At 35.0% G+C, this 17,357-nt stretch overlaps 1 long non-coding RNA gene across 1 annotated transcript; it reads left to right on the top strand.

Annotated features, from left to right (window-relative positions):
- Positions 1-6,194: 6,194 nt before the first annotated feature.
- Positions 6,195-7,053, top strand: LOC133879995 (uncharacterized). Its single transcript, XR_009902170.1, has 2 exons — positions 6,195-6,637; positions 6,735-7,053. It is a non-coding gene; the product is annotated as an uncharacterized LOC133879995 (long non-coding RNA).
- Positions 7,054-17,357: the final 10,304 nt, after the last annotated feature.

Here is a 17,357-nt window from a genome sequence, read left to right as displayed (position 1 = left end):
TCGAAGCATGGAAGCGGACTCCATAGATTTTGAATCTTAAAACGATAAATTTATGTGAGATATTTTTTATATCTAAATAATAATTTTAATTTTTAGTTTATAATTTTTATTTAAAAATATTTTTTTTATTGCTTCTTACTTTTAATTTTTTTTCGAAACATGTAGTAGCTAGCATTAGTGTTTGCTACAAGACATTTAGTTTTGTAAAATGTCTTGTGTTTATCCTATCATGATCGATTAAATAAAGTAGGAATATAAAATCAAATAAAGTCATCGTCAAGGAGAATTATCAATTTTTTATTTTCTATTTCAAGTTTTCATATTTAATTTTGAATGTTTCATATAATAATCATATTCCATAGATATTTTTTTAAAGATTCGACTCTTTGTTGTTCACAAAGAAACCTATGGTAAAAGTAAAAACGGTTTAACTAAGTCTCGTTTGGCTATTGGTAATGTTTTCAAAACAATTTTTTTAAAAAAAAATTACTAACAAATAATTTAAAATACAAAATAATTTTTAAACATAAACTCAATTAAAAAAAAGAGAAATGTTAAAAAATTATATTTTTATCTCATAATACCAGTGTGATTGTTTACTAGTTGCATTAGGATTGATTATATTCCTACTTTATCGATCATCAACCAATGGTAGGATAAAAGAACTCAGCTAATAGATCTGATTGATCCTAGTTCATTACTCCTATCGATCAAACATCCAATCAATTCTAGTGCATTAGTCTGATCGGTCATGATAGAGTGGGAAAAATTAAACTTTACACAGTGAAGGTTTGATCTAACACCCAATTGATCCGAATGTATTAGTCCGATCGATCATGATAGGATAATAAGATCGATAGAAGATCCGATCCTAGTGCATTACTCTGTATATCAATCGAACATCCGATTGATCCCGTGATTGATCAATAGTCTAATTGATCTTAGTGCATTAGTTCGATCAATTGTGATACGATCAAATGATCGACCGAACTAAATGGATTTTTGAATTATTTTATTTTTGTGCAATAGTCCGATTGATCATGTTACAATCAAATGATCAATTAAACTTGATACAATTAAAGGTTTGATCAAACGTCTTGTCAATTTCCCTCTAAAATACAAAAAATGTCAATGTCAACCTCTCAATGACAAAAATATGCTTCACAAAATTAATAAAATTCTTAAAATTATAACAAAATAATATAAAAATAAAAATAAAAAAGTAGGAAAAAAAATGAAAAACCAAGGGGTCAAGACGAGAACGATAATCGACTGGACAATGCTTGGAAGCTTAAGACGAGCCCCAAAATCCAATCCTAATTTACTTTTTGTCAAATCTCTCTCTTTCTCTCTCGCTATAATATAAGGTAAGGTTCATCTCTTTGTCTCTTTCCTATATTGTTTGATTCCTTTTGCTACGGTTAGTATGTGAAGAAAGGTTGGGTATTTTCTTTTTGTGTAATATTGTTTATGTTAATTAGTTTATGCTATTCCCGGCTAATATTGTTTGTTGTTGTTGTTTATGTCGAAACGGAATACAAGCCGTGTACGTGTACAAATGCCTGAATCACAAAATAGCCATGTGAATGACACAGAATACCACCTAGCTAGTAGCCTAGTACCATATCCTGTGATCCCTCCCCTCTATACGTACTACCAAAACCAAAACACCACTTAATTTTCCATCTACTCAAAATGAGAACATAAATTTATTCATATTGATTTGATCATGAAGATAAGTAATATTAAATCTATGGATGGCGCGCGTACGTTGTCCTCCACGGGCTTGATCAAGTGATGCTAAACACAGGAGAAAAATGAATACCTATTGTGAAGTTAGTTTTGTGATGCTCTTTATACATGCATGCAATTCCATCCTATTTCAGTAGTATTTCTAACAAAGTAAAAATATCTTTATACATGCATATATGCTCAATGAAGAAGTTAATTAATCAGTACCATGAAGACTGAAGAGCTTCCATTTGTACAGTGTCATTGATTTAGAACTCACAACTTATCATGTTTAAGAAAATAACAAATTAATCTGCTAAACTATGGAATTTGAGTTCTTTGGTTTAGTTTCTCTGTTTTCTGCAGTAGATTGTGGTCTCTGTTTGGTTCTGTTTAGCTGGTTTTCTCTTTGTTTATAGACTTGGGTTGTAGTGTGTAGTTTATGTCCTAAGGACAATGTGATTGTTTTCTCCAGTTTACAGAGAGTGCTTCAAGTTTTTATTGAAGAGTTGTATATGGTTGAGTTGATTCAATGAAACTTTTATTCATAAAAAAAAAAAAAAAAAACAAAAAAAAAACAAATTAATCTGGACTTTGACATGCTAAATAGTTACTAAAATATATATTAAATGTAACCCCCCACCCCCTGCGTTGCATTAAACTAAATGCTGATCAATTAAATCTAGATGTCTTCAACGGACTAAATTAAGGAAATTATTACCACTAATTAAACGAAAGACAATTAACATATATATATTTCTAAAATTGCGGATGTTAAGACAATGCAGCAATTTTAATCAGATTAAACGTCAACCAGGGAAAAATAAATGAATATATATATTTCTTAAAAGTATCCCACATTATCAAAAAAAAAAAAAAAAAAAAAAAAGAATCTTATTTGAAACATATATATTCGGAGAAAAATTAAGACACCAAAAATTTGAAACTTATTTGAAGCAGGATTAAGCCAATATATCAAAAATCCTTGTAAAAAAGGATAAGTATGGAGACAGCACAATAAAATAGATTAAAATAATAATAAAAGATACCTGGACATTGCTTTCTTCCATCTATATCTCCTTAGCCTTATCACAATTCACACAGCACCCTTACCTACACCAATAGAACAAGTTTAAATGATTAATTCTGAATTTAGATTATTGAAGGAAAGAAATGCATTTGCTCAAGGAAAATTCAGATCACAATAATAAGATGCTCTCATTCCCATAAAACAAAAGGAGATTGCAAATATATATACTTCGTGAATGAAGACAAAAATCTAACAGATTAACAAATTAACTAACACTTGTAATTGAACACGCGAATTGAATGAAGGAACACAATTAATCTCTTTAAACGTTGCAACAACGAAAAAACATTAACCAAAAAATTAATCGATCTCTTTAAACTTTTAAAAAATTAAAAGCAAGGACACAGAAATTCGGAGCTTATCTCAGGTGCCTTCCGGACGAGAGAAGAGATTCATGATTCGGTCCGTGGTTTAGCTCCGAGCGAAAACTGAACCGAACCCGGTACGCTATCAAGCAACGGTGGAGTTGAACTTGCCAGCTGAAATGGACGGTCCAAATTCGAAATCCGAGATCCTAGAAGATGCAACCAATGGGATTAGGATATGAAAAAGAGAGACAAATAGAGAGCGAAGAGAGATTTGGATTTGAGAGTCTGACTCTGTTTCGATGGGCAAAATCCCCGTTTTTGTGCAGGGATTCAATGTCTTTGTTGGAGGAATAGCTGGAGGAGAACCGGAGAAGTTCCTTCAACTGCGTACGTGCGAAAGGAGTCAAAAGCCCCTCAACCAAAGCGATAGACTGTCTAACTGAGAGGGGCAAAATAGTCATTAGGCGGTCAACAAGAAAAAACCGAAAGGCCCAAAAATATTCTTTAACAACCAAAAGGGTACTAAGGTAATTTCAGTTTCAACGACCAAAAAGCCCATCTTACTTTCTTGAAGTCAAAGGCATTTGTAGGGATAAAAACTTAAAAACATAAAACTAACTCACGATACAAAAGACCACAACATCCCCTTCAAACAAACACTACTCTGTAAAAACTTCAAGGGTAAACCAGTAATTTTAGTAAAAAGACAATAATACCCAGCAGATTCCTTTAGCAGCCGAATGTAAGCAGGAGTTAAAATAGTCATTTTACAATCTGAGGAAATGCTAAAAGACAAACATAACCCTGATTGATTTAACTATATATGATGAACAAATATGAAGGGCAAAACTGTAAATTTACTATCAAATAAAAATCACCAAAACATCGCGTAAATGGAAACCCACGTAGACCTCTGTCCGATATTTATTGAAGTAAGACCACGACATCCCTTCAAACACTACTCTGTAAAATCTTCAAGGGTAAATCAGTAATTTTAACGAAAAGACAACAATACCCAGCAGATTCCTTGATCAGCCGAATGTAAGCAGGAGTAAAATAGTCATTCTACAATCTGAGGAAATGCTAAAAGACAAACATAACCCAGATTGATTTAACTATGATGAACAAAGATGAAGGGCAAAACTGTAAATTTACTATCAAATAAAAATCACCAAAACACCGTGTAAATGGAACCTACTCTATCCGACATTTATTGAAGAAAGGAACGGGAGAGGATCTCATTGGATGCTTCACCGGTCGCCTTCCATACTTTTATAGTTTTATCATTTACACAACCAAAAAACAAAAAAAAACAAACCATTGGTCCCGTGAAGAACCTTCTTAAAACGGAAAGATTTCATTAGCTTTGGTGAGTAAAGCCAGAAGGCGCAGAATCCACTATATAAAGCACACGTCACAGCTTGGACTTCAAAGACACGGACTTCCAGCTCGCGCGTGAATATGTACTGACATTTTCCCTACTTAAACATATCAATCATGGTCCCCCACAACGTGATATCAGCTCCAAGTCATAGTCACAGTCATTTAATTTCTAGTTTTTATTTTCTTAATTATATTTGTTCTGATTAGGTGAAAAATAAATATTAATATTCTACGATCTAGATTAAGCTGTGATGGTCTATGAGATACAACCATGGGCATAATTTACTTCAGAATTTTTTTTTTGAAGAGAAAGCAAAGTAGGTGTAGGAGGATTTTTTTTTTTTTTTAAAAAAAAAAAAAATTGAATAGAATGCACCCAATTTTATGAAAGATTTTTTTTTTTTTTTTTATTATCAAAATTACCTTGAATATTCCTGCTAATTCATATATATATATATATATATATATATATATATATATATATATATATATATATAAAATAATTTTTCAGTACTCATCTTTCAAAAGACAAAAATACCACTCTTTTGAAAAAGATGTTTATGTTCAGAAAAGATGTTTATTTTTTAATTATTCAACAAATACTGGGAAAATTAATCGACCATATGACTAAGAATTGGACTTTAAATACATGATTAAAAAACAACACAAATATGAACAGCACACGGAAGTTAATAAGCCAACTGAAAAAATTTGTTAGATATATTCCGTCCAATAAAACCAACTCAAGCTTTGAAATTCGGTCTCAGAAAGCGATCTATGAGAGTGTGATCAATAAAAAGCCAACCCTTTCTATTTTAGTAAGGCTCTTCCGTCACCATTTACCGATACCGTTCTTTATTCGTGAAAGAATCCTTACACTCTTCCTCGATCAACACAAAGCATTAATGTCTGTCAGCTTTACTTTTTACTTTTACTAAAATATCTTTGATATCTCTGCACATCTCTATTCTCTAGACATCTATTGTCTGTTAGCTTTATTTTTGAGATTTTTTTTATTTTTTATTTTTTTTTTCTGTTACTTTTGAGAAGTTTTACTTTTTACCAACGACTCCCTAATCTAAGTATCTATATATCAAGTTATTTTTGCTTACTACTCTACAAATCTTTGCATGCACAAGAAATCGCCTTGTTCATTTCAAGGTTAGTTTTGCAGTTGTTTCATTTACTTCCCTCACATATTTGTTAATTTTTTTTAAATGGTATTTTTTTGAAAAAAAAAAAAAAAAACTTTCTTACATAAAAAATAAAAGTAATTTTTGAGTTTTTTTGGGTTTTGAATTATTTGTTTATGTTTTTGTTTTAAAAAGAAAAAGAAAAAGAAAATGTTATCAAACAAAAAAATATAGGTTCGTCTGCTAAAACTTTTTAAAAGATGTTTTCAAGTTTTTAGTTGAAAAAATGCTTTTAATGTGATATGAAATTAAAAGTAAATTTAGGTGTTTTATATTTGGAGTCGATTGTTATTGTTGTTTATTATATCCTCTTTTTATGCCGTTTTTGGTTTGCTTAGGCACCTGGCACTCAAGGCCTTTTGCGCCAATTATTAGTAATATATTTGCTAGTAATCAACAATATATCGACGGGCAGCTCAGGTAAGTTGGGTTCTCATGCACATGGGTATATTAATTCTATATTTCTATTTAAGGAAAGGAAATTTTTGTCGTTACAGTTGTGGACCACACGGACCTCTTTAATGCTAGGAGGTTGAGTGCTACAACACTCCACGCCACGCAGAATGCATGCGCACATGCTCAACAGTGAACACACCCAACTTTTTCCTAATTTTGGAAGATAGAGATTAGAGAGTGCTTCAGCCCCTGTACTCCTTTGCTCTCTTTCTTGTGCAATTCTCGGTTCTCCAGCTGCCCACAGTATAGTATCCGGTGTAAGCTCAACCCCAGAACCCCTTCTATAAATAGGGATTCGGTGTGAGCAATGGTGCCTCACACAGTCACACGGTTCACATACCTCTTCGCTAGCCTTCCCCTTCAGTTCCTCCCGCTCTCTCTTTCTCCTAGGATCGATCATACACCCTGGAAATGGACTCCGATGCGTGGACCGCTCGCCTCTCCATTGCTTCGCGGCGCTACCAGAGATCGATCAGGTTGGTTTTATTTTCTCTATTTCCCATTATGCCCCTCTCTTGCTGTTTGTTTCCCAAGAAAGTGTTGGAAACTTCTTTTTTCTTTTTGATGATGCAGATCTGTACCTGTGAGGGGGTCACAAGGAAATTGACGGGGCCGAGTTTCTGTGCCCGTTTTGCGCTTAGGATTACAACGTCATTCGCCGTTGTTGCCATGTCGATGAGGAGCATCCTATGGAGGCCAAGAATGGGGTACCCATTTTTTCTTTTTGCTTTTGGTTTCTGGTTTGTTGTTCTCTCTGTTAGAGTAATAGATAAGAGAGAGGTTTTGCCGTTGTGGAAAGGAACAAGCAAGGTTGTGGGTTAGTGGATTTATGTTGACTGGGTTTGATTTCGTGCTGATTGGGGCTCTGTTGCGGCTCCGGCTTTTTCTCTACTGCGAACTTCTCTCCGTTTTTTGCTCTCTGCTCTTGCTACTGCATGTTTGAGGTCAAAGAGGTATAGGCTTTTTGCGATTCCATTTATCTCTTCTTCAGCCTCTGTCTACTTCATGATACCCGTAGACAAGGGCGGCACAGATCAGGCGGAACGGCCAGATCTGTGCCGAAGCTAGAGCCTTCGGTGGGTGGGTATGGAACCTTTTTGTGCCCGGTGATTTTCTGTGCGCGGGTTAGGACGCCGGCGGCTCTGGGTCGTTTTGGGTTGGTAATTGGGGTGGGTTTCGGTGTTTCTAGGTGCTTCTTTTGGGTTGGTTTTTCTGTGGTTGACGGTAAGGAAACTCGTTGGATTGTTGCCGGGGAACGGTGGAAGGGCGGTGAACTGCTGGTTTGGCGTCGGTTGGGGTTGCGGGTACGGGTACGGGTGTGGAACGGTTAGTTCTGCTGGTTTTTGGTCCTTGGGGCTTTTTTGGGTTGATGCTTTATTTAATTATTTTCTGTAGGTTGTGGGTTAATTAAGGTCATGCAAATCACTTGTAAAAGAGACGAGTTCCTGGGGGATGTGGAGTTGATGCGTACGCCTTATTTGTCTTCCAAGGATCTGTTGTTTTTCCTGGGGGATGTGGAGTTGAGGGCTTTATATGATTCAATCTTGTTGCTTCCTGTTATTTCTCAAGTTGTGGCCTTACTCCTTTCGTATTGATTCAATCAAGTTGTAGCCCTTGACTTGGTGTTCTCTTATGCTGAAGGCCAAAAAACAGTCTTTTTGATAATGAAAATATTGTCTTCCAAGGATCTGCTGTTTTTTGCCTGCAACCTGTTGTGCTTGGATTTCACTCTTAGTAATCTTAACAGATTGACCACTTGCAGGTTTGAGTAGATATTTTGTTTAATATTTCTGGGTTTATTTGATATTTTCTCTGTAACTTTCTCTGGGCTTTAGGTATGTTCTTTGGCGGCTGAATTTGGTGTTTATCTTAGTGAATGGAACTCATTTCTTGAAGTTCATTGCCTTTTTGAAGTTGGGTTTGACTTGGTTTCGGTTTCCAAAGAATTTGCTCTAGAATTTATGTTGTCATGCTGTTGGTTCTTGAGTATCTGCCATTGAATAATCGATTGTTGCTTTCTTTATTGTCCAACGAAAACAAACTTATTATTTTGATTGTGACCAAGTTGTTCTGGTTTATATCTGATGATGTAAATACGTAAAAGAAACCTCGGAAAAGGGAATAAAGAAAGCGAGAGTAAAATTTTCAGGCATAGTCAGTTTGGAGAGTAGGAAAATAAGATGGGAACAATACCTAAATTGCGGTGTGGCTTCCATTTTCTTGCTGGGCCAGATACATGATGTTTTTTGGGTTATGGTTTTATTTTTTCTATCCTATTATTTTCTTTTATTCCCTCTTATTTGTGGCTTAAATTTTATAACCTCATCTTAATGAAATCTGAAAGAGTTTAAAGACCAGTGCCTTGTTTGGTAACCCTCTCTCCCTCGAGTATGAGGGGAATTTTTATTTTATTTTTTATGAGTGGTTGTAAAAAGTAATTGATGTGACATATAAACTACAAATAATTTATAAGAAAAAATTAAAAAAAAAAAATTGTATTAGTGTGTTTTTTTATTATTATTTAAATAGTAATAAAAGAATTGTTAATGTGATGGAAAAAGTGAAAAAAGTTTTGAATAATTTGAAGACAGATTTTGTTTTTTTTAAAAGTTAAAAAAGGAGAAAGAAGAGAGAAGTTTGCCAAACGGCCGTGCTTCCTCATTATTGACGCTCTTTTCCTCCTCTACACCCCAACACCGTCACCATATGTTCTCACCGTGGGATTGATGGTGAGATCTATCATGTCAGATGGGTGGTATGAAATTTTATATGTATATATTTTGAAAAAGGGTGGTATGAAAGAGTTGAAACTACTGAAAAGCGGGAAGATTGGGACACAGGGGAGTAGAGATTTCTAAAATATGAGATTATGAGAGGGATCGATGAGTTTGGAGGATAAATATTCATAAAATCTAGTTGGATCTGAGATAGGTTCAGTTCTACGTAAGGTTTGACTTGAATTAAATTAACTTGGTTTTGAAGTTGTAGACGATCGATATCCAAGTCTACTTGAATTTGTATATCTTTTGAGGACTAATGCTATATATATGTACTTAATTTATATCTTATTCTTATATAACTGAGCTGATTGAATCAACCTTTATTAGATATGGGAGTAGATCCAGATAACCGAATACCAACCGGTAACTGGTAAACTAGTTAATCGATAACCGGTAACCGAAAACCAGCAAACTGGCCAACCGATTTGGTATTCGGTTAGAAATAACCGGTCACCGGCTTTATTGGAGCGGTTATCGGTTTTTGAAATTATATATACCTAGTAACCGGTTATGTATATATATATAAATAATAAAATAATAAAAAATTAAAAAAACAAAACTACTAAAATAATAAAAACTCATTTGATAAATAAGGATGTATGGTTTTTGAACTTGGATTAATAAGTAATATGATCGAGTAGAGGTTCAGTCTAATTCTGGAGGCTGGTTTTCCAACATCTCACACTGGTCATGCCCATATTTTTCAACACAAATTGATGTACCAAAAAAACATGTATTATATATGGTGGGTGCAACTGTACGTAAACGTGACAAAAATATGATGTGTAAGGCATCTGATTGGTAGAGTTTTAGAAGCAAAGGGCAGTTGCTAGTTTGGATCTTTGACTCAATCGCTCCATATAATTAAGATAAGGATTACAATTTCTTACAAATTAATGCTTTTCTCATAATTACAAGAATTTATTCAAGTAAATGGTTTTTTTTTTAAAAAAAATAAAAGTAGATAATACGTTAGATTGATAACACCTAAAGTTTGAATAAATTCTAATTCTAATATTAAATAAACTAATTCTAATGAGTTGGATTTCTTGATCGAGACCCGCACATTAATTTCATTTTTCCTCGCAATTTTTTTTTTGGGTTTTTTTTTTTTTTTTTAGCAAAAGTGTGAAATATGATGAAAATTTTTGTTTTTTTTTAATTTATTTTTGAGTGGTTATTTTATAGTCATTTAACTTCACAATATTTGTCTTGACATCACAAGTTAAATATTGGTTTAATCTTTTTATGATAGCACCATTGTTTTGGCTTGACTCTTAATTCTTTTGTTGTTGGGACTTCAGGGATTTTGTTAGCAGAAATAGTCCACTCTTAAAGTTACCGTTTTTCTTGGAGCCTATAGATCAAGGTTAGCTTCTTTTGGTAGTATCTTATATTATTGTATGTGTGTTTGTGATGCCATGATATTAAATTTAAGAATTCTATACTTTATTTAATGCAAAAACACATATAGAGAGCAAGACTATACACATAAATTGATATAAGTACGTGTCCCTCAACTAAAATCCTGATTTTGATTCTAAATGTGTTACCATCTCATATGCTATATTAATTTAATAAATAAAAGCATAAGTTGATGGGATGATGATGCATACTTTGGGTTCAAATTTTTTGAAATATATTTTTAAGAAACCTAGCATTTCTTTTTTTCCTTTCTACAGGTTAATTGGTCAACGAAGATTTTTCCTAAAATGGAATGTCATTATGTTTTTTTCTTACCAAAGATGCATGTCTTTCAATATCATTTAATTCCGGATGTTGGGTCCCTCACATTATAAGGATTTTTCGATCAGCCACGGTTTTCAACAGATTCTCTACCGTTGGATCATTATGCATGTGTTATGTTAGTTAGAGGGTAGGCTCGGTAGCCCATCATTATTCTTTTAACTAGGACAAGAAACTACTTAATAAAAAAACAAAGAACACACATATGTGACAGAAAATGAATAGAGATATGTTATTTGTAAACATGTTTACATAATATTTGTACAATAATGTTGATATGTTTAATATTTTTTTTTTAATCTTATATATATATATATTTGACACATCAACATTGTTGTGTAAGAATTGTACAAATAATATATATCAAATGAATATATTATATTATTTATTCGTGTGGTAGAGAAAGATTTTAGAGCTTTTCTTTTGCGTAATGTAGCATAGTTAAAAGACCAGCCAAATCCACCAAATAACTCTGTAGTTGTCGTTTCTTCATATTTAGGCCCTTCTACTCCCACTTCACTGCCATTCTTCCTCTTCATCCTTTATTTTTAACCCTAATTTTCTTTGAGTCACTTCTGATCAGTTGGATTTGGCATAAACTTTGGCAGTGAAGCAAATCTGAGTCCTCTCTCTCTCTCTCTCTCTCTCTCTCATATTCAAGTACTACAAGAACCAAGCATTCAGATCAACTTAATGCACTGAGAAGCTAATCTTGAAGCATTTGGGAGATTGGTGCTTGACTTCCACCTTCAGTAATTTGAGATAGAAGACCCTTCTCTTCCATCAGTTCTACATTGTTAAATTTTTGCTTACTAGCTAGCATTATTGAGAAATCGGAAAGAGAGTTTCTTGGAAAAATGGTTAAGCCACAGAGCGAATGCTATAGTTTTGTTGTGCATGTGGCAAGAGGTAGATGACCCTTAATCTTCGCATCGTTTATGATAATGGTCAATTCTGGTGCAACATACCTCTTTCCAGTTTACTCTGACAATATCAAGAGAAATCTTGGATATAGCCAATCAATGCTCAGTACATTGAGCACATAGAATGAAATTGGTTCAGACACTGAAATTTTGTCTAGACTTGTAGCCGAGGTCACTCCCACAAAGTTGATGCTAGTAGTGAGCTCTGTCACCAACTTCCTAGGCTACCTCATGATATGGTTGGCCGTCACCAAAAAGATTCACAAGCCAGAATTTTGGCTCATGTCTGTCTAAATGTTCATCAGCGCCAATGGTCAGAACTTTGCAACCACAACATCTGTTGTCACCTTTGTCAAGAATTTTCCAGAGAGGCAATCTATGTTGTTGGGTCTCTTAAAAGGTTACTTCGGGCTTAGTGGGGTTATACTGACTCAAATTTACATGGTCGTTTATGGGGATCATTCAACATCCTCAATCCTTCTAGCAGCGTGGCTTCCAACGGTAATATCACTATCAGTTATGTACACAGCTGGAGAGAAGGACGTTAAGATTAGACAACCGAACAAGCTTAAAGTGTTTTATCATTTTCTCCATCTATCAGCCATTTTGGCTGCGTTTTTTATGGCCATCACACTAAGTAAGGAATATGTGGTCTTTTCCTGGCCAGCCAATGTTGGAAGTGCAGTCGCGTTGTGCATCATCTTGTTTCTACCTGTTGTGGTCGCCTTTCGATAAGAAGTATTCAGTTGGAAGCAGATGAAAGAACCTCCCACTACAATAGTTGTTGAAAGCCCACAAACTGTTGAGCAAGAACAAAATTATTCTGTTGATCAAGTGGAAGAGGTTACATTTATTGTTGGGCAAGAACAAAATTCTTCGTAGGAGAAACAAACGTCCTTCTTTGTTGCCATTTTTAACAAACCGAAGAGAGGGGAAGACTATGGAATATTGCAAGCCTTATTAAGCTTTGACATGCTTATTATCTTACTTGCAACATCAGTCGGAGTTGGCTCTTGTTTGACCACTTTGTACAACATGTGGCAAACTGGTGAGTCACTTCAATATGAAGGTAAGACGCTAGTCGTTTTTTTACTTGCTGATCAACTTATGGAATTTTGCTGGGCGAGTATTATTTGGATTCATATCTGAAAAACTAGTTATGAATATAAAGTTCCTCGTACCCTTATGTTATCAGCATTTCTTTTTCTCTCATGCATCTGGCTATTGCTCATCACGTTCCCCTTTAAGGATTCATTGTTTTTGGCGTCTGTGATCATTGGTTTTGCACATGGTGCAAAATGAAGAGGTTACAAAGCCATAGATATGAAGCTCAACTTGCAGGGGAACGCGATGAGCAGCAGCCCGATGCATGAGAGAAAAAGAACTGCTAATAACATAAGGGTACGAGGAACTTTATATTCATAACTAGTTTTTCAGATATGAATCCAAATAATACTCGCCCAGCAAAATTCCATAAGTTGATCAGCAAGTAAAAAAACGACTAGCGTCTTACCTTCATATTGAAGTGACTCACCAGTTTGCCACATGTTGTACAAAGTGGTCAAACAAGAGCCAACTCCGACTGATGTTGCAAGTAAGATAATAAGCATGTCAAAGCTTAATAAGGCTTGCAATATTCCATAGTCTTCCCCTCTCTTCGGTTTGTTAAAAATGGCAACAAAGAAGGACGTTTGTGTCTCCTACGAAGAATTTTGTTCTTGCCCAACAATAAATGTAACCTCTTCCACTTGATCAACAGAATAATTTTGTTCTTGCTCAACAGTTTGTGGGCTTTCAACAACTATTGTAGTGGGAGGTTCTTTCATCTGCTTCCAACTGAATACTTCTTATCGAAAGGCGACCACAACAGGTAGAAACAAGATGATGCACAACGCGACTGCACTTCCAACATTGGCTGGCCAGGAAAAGACCACATATTCCTTACTTAGTGTGATGGCCATAAAAAACGCAGCCAAAATGGCTGATAGATGGAGAAAATGATAAAACACTTTAAGCTTGTTCGGTTGTCTAATCTTAACGTCCTTCTCTCCAGCTGTGTACATAACTGATAGTGATATTACCGTTGGAAGCCACGCTGCTAGAAGGATTGAGGATGTTGAATGATCCCCATAAACGACCATGTAAATTTGAGTCAGTATAACCCTACTAAGCCCGAAGTAACCTTTTAAGAGACCCAACAACATAGATTGCCTCTCTGGAAAATTCTCGACAAAGGTGACAACAGATGTTGTGGTTGCAAAGTTCTGACCATTGGCGCTGATGAACATTTAGACAGACATGAGCCAAAATTCTGGCTTGTGAATCTTTTTGGTGACGGCCAACCATATCATGAGGTAGCCTAGGAAGTTGGTGACAGAGCTCACTACTAGCATAAACTTTGTGGGAGTGACCTTGGCTACAAGTCCAAACAAAATCCCAGCATTTGAACCAATTTCATTCTATGTGCTAAATATACTGAGCATTGACTGGCTATATCCAAGATTTCTCTTGATATTGTCGGAGTAGACTGGAAAAGGTATGTCGCACCAGAACTGGCCATGATAAAAAACGATGTGAAAACTGAGGTCCATCTACCTCTTGCCACATGCACAACAAAATTGTGGCATTAGCTCTTTGGCTCAACCATTTTTCCAAGAGACTCTTTCCGATTTCTCTATAATGCCAACTAGTAAGCAAAAATTCAACAAAGTAGAACTGATTGAAGAGAAGGGGTCTTCTATCTCAAATCACTGAAGGTTTCAAGCACCAATCACCTAAATGCTTCAAGATTAGCTTCTCAGTGCATTAACTTGATCTGAATGCCTGGTTCTTGTAGTGCTTGAATATGAGAGAGAGAGAGAGAGAGAGAGGACTTAGATTTGCTTCACTGCCAAAGTTTCTGCCAACTCCAACTGATCATAAGTGACTCAAAGAAAATTAGGGTTAAAAATAAAGAAAGAAGAGGAAGTATGGTAGTGAAGAGGGAGTAGAAGGGCTTAAATATGAAGAAATGACAACTACAGGGTTATTTTGTGGATTTAGCTGGTCTTTTAATTATGCTACGTTACACAAAACAAAAGCTCAAAAATCTTTCTCTACCACACGAATAAATAATATAATATATTCATTTGATATATATATTATTTGTACAATTCTTACACAACAATATTGATGTGTCAAATATTTTAAAAAAAAAATTAAAAAATAAAAAATGTTAAACATATCAATATTATTGTGTAAACATGCGTTGGGCTATATTTGTTAAACATGCGTTGGGCTAGAATTTTATAAAAGTGAAATAAATAAAATGTATAGATGTGATGAGGATTAGACTGAGGTGGGATCATCTTTTGCCAATCAAGTGGTGGTCGAATGAGAAAAAAAGACAACAATTAGCAACAATGATGTATATATAGAATGAATTGTTACAAGTAATCTTTATCGCTATACAAAACTTTTTGTTCTACTCAAATACAAAGTGTATAAATATTGTTTATACACATCTTGTACGTGTTATCTCTGATCTTCATTATATCTTCTGGTTTACTGATCACTTCATTCTTATCCTTGGATAAGGATTGTTCATGGTGTGTCATCCGTAATAATTAGCAACGTTTGTTAAGTGATTTCAAGTCTCATTTTAGCTTTAACTTAACTTTGATGGTGGTGAGGGAGTGGAACCCGAGCTTTTTAAAATGAGTCCTGCAGGATGGGTGCGATCAATGGAACATTTATTGACCGTTTGTGTGATTGACCATCAATCAAGGGAGAAAAGAGAGGTGTAGAAGTTTATAGCTTAACAAGGTTTGAAGTGAGGTGCGTCCTGTGCGGCTGTAAGGGTGCAGTTGTTTTGTTTAGAGGATGACTTGCCTCAATAATCAATATATGGAATAAAATTAGAGCATCTCTGACAGGGGTAGTTATTTTAGCTATTTAAAATTTTATTTTATTTTATTTTATTTTATTTTGATTATTAAATCTTCACTGCAAATTCGAGGAAATTATCTAATTCACTATCCATTTTTTTTTAAAAAAAAAAATATATTATCTTTCAATCATTCTTTTATTATTTTCCTTACCGCCGCACAATCTTCCGCTCATCTCTCTCCGCACTAGAGAATGAGCACATCCTCTCTTTTTTTTTTCTTTTTTTTTTTTTTAATGTCCACTCAAAAGGAAAATGAGAGATTCGAACTAATGACCTCCGCTTCATAAGACATAGTTCGTAACCGATTAAGCTACCCCTTTAAGGACAGCACATCCCTCTTCCTTGACAAACAACAAACCACAATCTTCTTCTCGTCTCTCTCCACACCAAAAAATCAATCACCCAAGCCACACAACAAACCACAATCAACTACCCATAATTCTCTCAAGCCAACACAACAAAAAAGATAGGTCGGGTATTATTGGGTTTGTGTTGAAGGCGCGCAACTCATAAAAGAAGGCAAAGGACAAGACCATGGTGAAGGTTAGAAGCTTGGAGAGGCAGACAGATATGCAATTGTAGGGTCAAGCCTTGTCGTCGATTGCTTCGTTGAGGGAGAGAGAGAGAGAAAGAAGAGAAGCTTTAGGGAGAGATTAAAAAATAAAAACAATATTTTTAGTGCTAACAGTGAATATTCACTATGCATTTTAGTCCATTTGAATCCAAGAAGTTAGGGTTGTAAATGAGTTGGCCGAGCTCGAGGTCCCGCTCGCTATCTGCCTGATTAAGCTCGATCCGAACTCGAGCTTGACACTATTCAAACCTGCTCAATTAGTTAGTGATACATACTCGACTCACCCGACATAACTCGACGAGAGCTCATGAGCTCAACTCGCCTGGCTCGATTGCCCAACTCGTTAGCTCTGTAACTTCCAATTTTTTCTTAAAAAAAAAAAAAAAACATGAATGAGTCGTCACAGTGGCAGAACTATATGTCGTTCAGCCAATATACGGTACACGTTCCATAATATGTACCAAAGAATTAGAGTTACATCTAGGCAGTGAATAACACATAATACCATTATCAACATAAGGGAAAGTACATCTACAAACAACATTCGATTATAGCAAAAGAGCCAATGCCATATCTATCTGTTTAAGACTTCAACATAGTTATTAAATACATATCAAAGGATTGATTCATAAATACAAGTATCACAAAGACTACTAAACAATAGACAACCCATGGTCCAATTATTACAATTGTCGTGTTAAGCTTTAGTCATACTGTCCCAAGCACTATGCTATAACGTCATCCATTAGATCCATTGAACTTGTAGCCAAAGCATTAGAATCTGTACGGTTGTGGGATTAACCGTACAGGTAAAAATATGAGTTCACCATTTCAGTAATAAGTCACCGAGGTCTCAGTGGTATAAGACTCACTACAGAGTAAACAAAGCGCACAAACATATACTCATACAATATTCATCAATATCAATCTCAATTTACCAAGTCCACACCATTCATCACATACTTGTTGTTTATCTCTAACCCAAGACTGGACTTATCAACACCACAGCTAGAAGCAACAACTCTAGACTTACACATAGTATACAAGAATATCAATATGCACCGTCCGTAAAGCTACATACCCGCAGGGCAAACAACACACATGTGCTAGAGCCACTTACCTTAGGCTTACCTTTAACACCGCCCATAAAGCCATTTACCCCCAGGGCAATAATACACAAGTGCTAGAGCCACACACCCTAGACTTACCTTTAACACCGCCCGTAAAGCCAAGGCAACAATATAC

The sequence above is a fragment of the Alnus glutinosa genome, chromosome 10 (genome assembly GCF_958979055.1).
Source record: "Alnus glutinosa chromosome 10, dhAlnGlut1.1, whole genome shotgun sequence".
NCBI lineage: Eukaryota > Viridiplantae > Streptophyta > Magnoliopsida > Fagales > Betulaceae > Alnus > Alnus glutinosa.
This window is presented reverse-complemented; position numbering and strand designations above follow the sequence as displayed.